We start from the raw sequence: 8,379 nt of genomic DNA on the forward strand, positions 1-8,379 counted from the left end.
ATAAATCCCTTGTAATCCCATCTCCCAAAGATAATCAGCATTAATGTTTGGCACGTATATCAAACAGCAAGGAGGTGTAGATATTATGCATAAGGTCAAAAATCTAGATAAAAAGCCACTACACTGGTAGCAATCTAAGCTCCAGTTCTTTCATTTGATGAATGTTTATTGAGAACATAAACTCTGTTCTGAGAATCAGGATTACAGATCCTTAAGGAATAAGGCAGATAAGATTTTTGTTGCCATGAACAAAATCTAGTGGGAGAACTAATCAATTCACAAACAAATGATCACTGAAAATGGCAAGTGCCACAAAGAAAAGAAAAATGAGACACCTTCACATTGTTAGAGCCTGGGTAGCTCAGTTGGTAGAGCATCAGACTTTTAATCTGAGGGCCCAGGGTTCAAGTCCCTGTCCAGGCACTAAGTTCCTATGTTTTCTTGGGCCAGAGAATACTAAACGTGGGCTTCCCTCATTGCTCAGAGGATAAAGAATCCGCCTGCAATGTGGGAGACACAGGTTCGATCCCTGGGCCAGGAAGATCCTCTGGAGGAGGAAATAACAACCCACTTCTATATTCTTGCCTGAAAAATCCCATGGACAGGAGCCTGGTGGACTACAGTCCAAAGGGTTACAGAGGTCAGGCACGACTGAGCACGTTCCAAATGGGGAACGTAATAACTTGGAATAGGCCAAAGAATGATTTTTTGCAGAAATAACATTTCAATTGTTTAAAGAAACATTTACTTTTTTTTAAAGCAAATGCTAATGCACTTAGACCTCCAAAAATCCTATGATGTAGGTGCTATTATCACACCTATCACAGATGGGGAAACTGGGGCACAGAGAGGCTGAGTACCTTGTCCAAGGTCACACAGCTAGAAAGTGGTGAAGTCCAAGATATATAGATCCAAGCAGGTTGGCTCTAAAGTCATGCCTGTAACCATTCCCCTTCACTTTCTCTCTTTGAACTGAGATCCAAATAATAAGGCTTCGTCCATGGAAAGATCTGGAGAGAGTACTCAAACAGAAGGGACAGCAGGAAAAAAAACAAGGAACTAGAAACTGTGCTTGGCATGACTGAGTATCAGAGAGAATAATCAAGCTAGATTACGCAGGGCCTTGTAGCCCAGAGGAAACCCTTTGGGTTTTATCTCAAGAGTAATAGGAAGAAATTGGATATTTTCATCAGAGAAGTAACTTGATCACGTTTATATTTTAAAGAGATTCCTTTGCCTGTTGAACAGAGAACAGAATTTAGGGGTTGCAAATCAGAGTGGATGCATGGACCTGGAAAGGGTTCAAACTAAAGGTGAAAGTAGCTTGCACAAGGATAATAGCCCAGGAAATGGAGAGAAATAGAAAAATTTTGCCAATTTAAAGTTATACTTTCCCCATTTAAATCTCACTCACTGCCTTAGAGAAAAGCATTTTGGAAAAAGTTCCTTGGTAAGCAAAGGAAGGCCACCTTGTGGGGTTGCATTGAAGGCATAAAAATGATAGGAGCTGGTCCTTTATAAATCATGAGCTGGAATCAATGCAAGAGTTTTTCATAAAGGTACAGGAAATAATACCTAAGACTAAGTGAATAGCTAATGTGTTCCACGTGCCATTCCAAGTTTTTTCCGTATACTAACTTATCAACTCCTTATAATAATCCTGTGAAAAAAGTGTTGTCATTCATCCCACTTTACAGACAGGTTAAGTCAAACCTACTCAAGGCCACAAAGCTGGCAAATGGCAGAGCTGAGTTTTCAACCCAGGCAGGCTGAATTAAAGACCATGGCTGTTAGCCACGACACTGACCTGCTTTTGAGAGATATCCCCTAATCCAGCCCACAGGCCCAGGGAGCTACCAGATGGCAGATGGGCATGCACACAGCAACAGCAGCAAGGGCCTTCCATTATTTTCTAAGAATGGTTTGGGCATTAAAAAAAGAAAAGGTACAGACAGTCCTTCTTTCCATGCTGGATTTCACATAAACCCCATTCATGCGACCATAGTCCAGGCCACCAGTTGCTCATCCAGGAAGGAGAGGGAGCAACACCTGAGGCCAACTGCATATCAAGGCTTTAAAGCTGGGTACCAGGCCTGGTTCCAATTTGGGAAAGGAATACTTCAAGGCTGTATATTGTCACTCTGCTTATTTAACTTATACGCAGAGTACATCATGCAAATTGCCTCACTGGATGAAGCACAAGCTGAAATCAAGATTGCCAGGAGAAATATCAATAACCTCAGATATGAAGATGACCCTACCCTTACAGCAGAAAGTGAACAACTAAAGAGCTTCTTGATGAAAGTGAAAGAGGAGAGTGTAAAAGTTGGCTTAAAACTCAACATTCAGAAAACTAAGATCTTGGCATCTGGTCCCATCACCTCATGGCAAATAGATGGGGAAACAATGGAAACAATGACAGACTTTATTTTGGGGGACTCCCAAATCACTGCAGATGGTGACTGCAGCCATGAAATCAAAAGACACTTGCTCCTTGGCAGGTAAGTTATGACCAACTTAGACAGCATATTAAAAAGCAGAGACATTACTTTGCTGACATAGGTCGGTCTAGTCAAGGCTATGGTTTTTCCAGTGGTCATGTATGGATGTGAAAGTTGGACTATAAAGAAAGCTGAGTGCTGAAGAATTGATGCTTTTGAACTGTGGTGTTGGAGAAGACTCTTGAGAGTCCCTTGGACTGAAAGGAGATCCAATCAGTCCATCCTAAAGGAAATCAGTCCTGAATAGTCATTGGAACAACTGATGCTGAAGCTGAAACTCCAATACTTGGGCCACCTGATGCGAAGAACTGACTCTTTGGAAAAGACCCTGATGCTAGGAAAGATTGAAAGCAGGAGGAGAAGGGAACAACAGAGGATGAGATGGTTGGATTGCATCACCGACTCGATGGACATGAGTTTGAAGAAGTTGATAGACAGGGAAGCCTGGCATGCTGCAATCTGTGGATTCGCAAAGAGTCAGACACGACTGAGTGACTGAACTGAACTGAACTGAGCAGGCCTAGGCAACTTGGATAGAGAGTCTCAAGGTGGCAAGTCAGGAAATATGAGGAGATCAATTTGACAATAAAGTGGCAATTATTCAACTGACTGCTCAGACTCTAAGCCATGGGAGTAGCTTCGTAAATTTTTATTGAAAAAAATGAATAAATGCATGAAGTAGACCTCAGTCAAAAGTGCAGATGGCAGGTGCTTTTTGGCATGGCAGCCAGAGGCCACATTAACCCTATTTCTCTAGATTCATTCTCTTGTCCCCTTACCCTCCTTTAATTTTTTGTATGCCCCTTGTTATCACTTAACTTTAGTAAACATGTTGTTGCTGTTGTTTAATTGAATTATAGTTGATTTACAATATTGTTAGTTTCAGGTACACAGCAAACTGACTCAATTATATATATACACATAAATACTTTTTTATATTTTTCCCTTATAGTTTATTACAAAATATTGAGTGCAGTTCCCTGTTCTATAGAGTACGTCGTTGTTTTTATCTATTTTTGTATATAGTAGTGTGTATCTGTTAATCCCACCCTCTTCATTTACCCCTCTCCTCCCCCTTTATTCTTTGGTAACCATAAATATGTTTTCTATGTCTGTTGGTCTATTTCTGTTTTGTAAATAAGTTCATTTGTGTCTTTTTTTTTAAGATTCTACATAGAAGCAATATCATATTTCCCTGTTTCTCCTTCCATTTCTCTGTCTCCTGGATGAACCTAGAGATTATCATTCTAAATGAAGTAACCCATACGGAAAGTAAAGGGGTTTTTTATGTGTTTGTCTTCCCTACTGAAACAAAAGTTTCAGAAGGGTGGGTCTGGACTTTTTTATTCACTCAACACTTCTTAACAGTGGCTGCCACACAGAGGACCCTCAATAAATATTTGTTGACTGAATGATGAAGGTATCATTCAAATGAATCATCTCATTCACGCCTCGGAATTTTGCCAAGTAGACAGAGAAGGAGTTAGTATAGGGCCCATTTTATGGATGTTGACACTAAAGTCAAAAAGGCTAAGTGAGCTAAAGCTGACACAGGTACTGAGGAACTGAAGCTTTGTTCTGAGAACTCATCTGCTGCTGCTGCTGCTAAGTCACTTCAGTCGTGTCCGACTCTGTGCAACCCCATAGACGGCAGCCCACCAGGCTCCCCCGTCCCTGGGATTCTCCAGGCAAGAACACTGGAGTGGGTTGCCATTTCCTTCTCCAATGCATGAAAGTGAAAAGCGAAAGTGAAGACGCTCAGTTGTATCCGACTCTTAGCGATCCCATGGACTGCAGCCTACCAGGCTCCTCCGTCCATGGGATTTTCCAGGCAAGAGTACTGGAGTGGAGAACTCATCTAGTGTCTTTCAATACACCATGCTGTCTCCCTAATGTTCCCAGTGAGTTATTATGTAACAATTCTATTGTGAATCAATAAAAGAAACACCCAAACAAAAAATGTCTCTGTATTACCTGCTGAATTACTGTTGAGGACATTATATACTACTAATAATCAGAGACTTTATGTTAAGAATCCATGGGATTTTAATGCCAAGAACAATTCTGGGTCTCCTAAAAACTGCTGTTTCCTCTGTCAGACAGCATCTTATAAATTATGGGATTTCATTTCTTGTCTTGACTGTCAGGAAACACAAAAATTGAATTAGTGCTTAATTACAGTAATAATCTAATTTCTGGTCCAATTACAATCCTTTCCTCCTATACATGATTTTCTGATCTTTATTTTCATTTTAACCAATTATGTATATGGATACAGTGTTGGTTGTTAGCTATATCAAATCCCTTTTAGAAATAGCTATGGTAGAAAATTTAGAAAATAAGCAATAACTGCTGCTGCTACTGCTGCTGCTAAGTCGCTTCAGTCATGTCCAGCTCTGTGCGACCCCATAGACGGCAGCCCACCAGGCTCCCCTATCCCTGGGATTTTCCAGGCAAGAACACTGGAGTGGGCTGCCATTTCCTTCTCCAGTGCATGAAAGGGAAAAGGGAAAGTGAAGTGGCTCAGCCGTGTCTAACTCTTGGCGACCCCATGGACTGCAGCCTACCAGACTCCTCCATCCATGGGATTTTTCCAGGCAAGAGTACTGGAGTGGGGTGCCATTGCCTTCTCCGAAGCAATAACTAACACTAACCAAATGGTCCATAGGCCAGGTGTCGATTTTATACATGTATTAACTCACTTCATCATCAAAAACAGGAACTTTATATTGCCAGAGATACCAAATGTTATAATATGGCATAATGAAATTAGTATTCTGAATTATTAAAAAAAATATGATATGTTCCTTCTTGCTCCCTCTGCCAAACCCCTTCACCCAAACCTTCCCCTTCCCCATTTAAGACTCACTCCAACACCTCCCACTTCCATTATCTCAGTTGTTTGCTAATTAGACTCCCTGCTTCCACCCTTGGCCTTTCAGTCTACTCTTCAAAGAGTGGCTATTAATTAATTAATTAATTAATGCTGTGAAAACAAAAGTCAGATCACCTCACTCTCTGCTCAAAACTTTCAATGACTTTCCTTCCTAGAATAATGTCAAGGTCCTTTCAAGGATCCACAAAGCCCTACAAGATCTGGTCCCAAATGTCTCTGACCTTATCCCTGACTCTGATCTGTAGCCACACTGTCCTTCCATGAATATTCCAGGCAGCATTTCACCTCAGAGTCTTTGCCTTTGCTGTTGTTGAAGCTTGGAATATACTTTTTGGTATATAGCTGTATGGTCCCTTGTCACTTTCAGGGGTCCAATGCTACTCTCTGAGGAAGGCCTTCCCTGATCACCTACATCCCCTCCCTCAATACTTCCCATGCCTTGTCTTGTTCCATATTTCTCCCAAGCACATTTAACTAGCATACTGTTTGTTTTTACTTATTTATCATTTCTATTGACAGACTCTCCAAAAGAAGGCATTTTTGTCCATCTTGTCCTTTGCTACAATTCCAGTTGACTAGACCAATGTTAGGGATATAATAGATGCCCAAAAACTATTTTCTAAATTAATGAATCAGTGTGAGAGATGGAGGGATATTTTATCACAAACCTACCATATTTTGCAAATGCACAAAATATATAAGACTGAAATATTCACTGTAATTATTAAACTGTTTTTCCAAACTCCTTCCTTCCTCCCACATACTAACACTATCAGATAAATTGAGTTAACATTGACCAGTACATTAACAATTACATTGTCTCAGCAATTTAGGTACGTGGGATCTTCAGATGTTCAGGGCATCTTGCCTGGCTGAGCTGAGGTTCCAACACTGCCCCACAGAGACTGCCTTTCTCCCCAATATCATTTTCTCCAAGATCTTTCTCATTTATCCATATCTACGAGAACTTTTATGTTGTAACTTGGGAAGCTGGGATAATAGGATTTGGAGGAGTGAGAGTTAGGGGCAGAGGAAAAATCAAAGGAGGACAGTGATACAGGTAGGGACCAATTCTCTGTATTCATTACTACAACTGCAGCTTCTAGAAGTGCTAGGCACATAACAAGCAATCAGTAAATATTGACTCATTGAGTTGTTCACATGTCCCTTTGGACTGAGTCTGAATATTTAGGGCTGGAAAGATGAAGGCCTGAAGTTAGAATTTTTTTCTTGGAAGCTTTCTGAGATTCTGAGCAGAAAATTCCCCCCAGCTTTGCCTGGCAGCTTGGAACCTTGAAGAGATAGAATCCCCAGGATGACAACTATATCCAGGAGTGAGCAGGGCCAGCAGTGATGCTATTTTAGAGGGCTCTTGGGCAAGTACAAGGTACCTCACAGTGGCTGTAGCTGACAGATTGGGTTGGGGGCACACAAGAGACACTTATTTGGGAACTTCCAGTAATAATGGAGGCACTTTGAGAGGGTAACTCCATCAGAAACAATAGGCTCACGAGGTTAGGTTTGAGTGTCATGTGACACCACAGAATTTAGACTTGGAAGGATTTTTAGAATCATTTCAACAACTCATCATTCCGTTTAGAAGTGTCTTTCATCTTCCTGGAAGAACAGAAACACATAAGTTTAGCATAATTTAGTCTCTCTTTTCTCTCATATGTCTATCTTTGAGTTTATCTAGATTGTTGTAAATCCATATCAACCCCCACAGCTATCGACATTGAGGATTTTCTTCTCTCGAACTGTCTGGCTCATTCTGCAGGTGAGAGCTTTTGTTTCTCTCCACTGTGAGTGTGCCTCACTGTTGACACTCCTGCCAAGTATCTTCTTCCAGTTTTAATTGCTAGTCTTGGTATGGGGCGGTTCTCCTTCTCCTTTGGAAGAAAAAGAGCATTCATTTAATTTCTAACCCAACTAAACCATGAGCTCATGAGCTCGTGCTCTGTGGGCCAGAGTGATAGGCTCTGGAGACATGAGCAGAATAGAAATTGCCAACATTAACATGATTCCCTCTTCCCCATCCAGGAATGACTAACACAGGGTGAGATTATGTTTGTGCTTCAGTAGCTTTTTTCAATTATTTAATCAGCAGGTACAAATTCAAAAAACAAGCTTCTGAAAATATTGAAGACTTTCTGGTATTCTTGGGAACCACCAAGGCAATAACTCAAGGGGTTGAGAGGAGCCCTCTAAGAGCTGCCTAGTGATGCTGATTCCAACCATCTTGATTCCACAACTTTGTGGGGGTTGCATTCAGCTTCAAAGAGTTACACTGGTGATAAACTGGCCACGGAGCCAATTTATCACAGTAGAAAGCTACAGGTGCTTTGCTCTTGGTGGAATAGGAGACCCCTCTTTAAGCCTCAGTCTTGGGCAGCAAGATAGCAATTAGCTACAGAGGCAGTTCTGCATGGCAGAAGAGCACTGGGTCAGGAGTCAAGAGATGGGGACTGTTTAGGTGCTTCTTAGCTGTGAGGATTTAGGTCAGTCTCCCAGTTCTATGGTCTTCAGTATCTTTTCCTGTGAAACAAAATGGCTGTGCCAGATGATCTTAAAGATTCCAGTGGTCTTGACTTTCTCAGAGGGTGAATATCAGTGAATGGCACTTAGACACTTGCTGATGCTTGCATCTTTCCTTCTCCAGCCTGCCTCTGCTTCTGGTCATGGAAGGCAGTCACACTGGAAAAATATTTCTTTGAGTTCATTTCCAAGGCAGCACATTGCAGTTTCTTGAGTCTGAGAGACCTAACCAGGGCTCTGATGAAGACTATGGACAGGGAATCAGATACGCAATAGAGTGCACAGGAAGAGAGATGTGTGCTCTTGGGGGAGTAAGGCCAGCAATACAGAGGAATCTAGGTTTGGTGGAGTGGGCAAAATGGTAAGAAAGAAAAACAGTAATTCAACCTTCAATAGGAGGGTGAGAATAGGATGGGATGCCAAAATTTCCCTAGGGCTCCCCTAAGA

At 41.5% G+C, this 8,379-nt stretch overlaps 1 non-coding gene across 1 annotated transcript; it reads left to right on the forward strand.

The window, feature by feature from the left end:
* The first annotated feature begins 350 nt into the window (after window positions 1–350).
* On the forward strand, window positions 351–423 carry TRNAK-UUU (transfer RNA lysine (anticodon UUU)). Its single transcript has one exon. It is a non-coding gene; the product is annotated as a tRNA-Lys (tRNA).
* The last annotated feature ends 7,956 nt before the right edge of the window (window positions 424–8,379 follow it).

This window comes from Capricornis sumatraensis, chromosome 2 (genome assembly GCF_032405125.1).
Source record: "Capricornis sumatraensis isolate serow.1 chromosome 2, serow.2, whole genome shotgun sequence".
Lineage (NCBI taxonomy): Eukaryota > Metazoa > Chordata > Mammalia > Artiodactyla > Bovidae > Capricornis > Capricornis sumatraensis.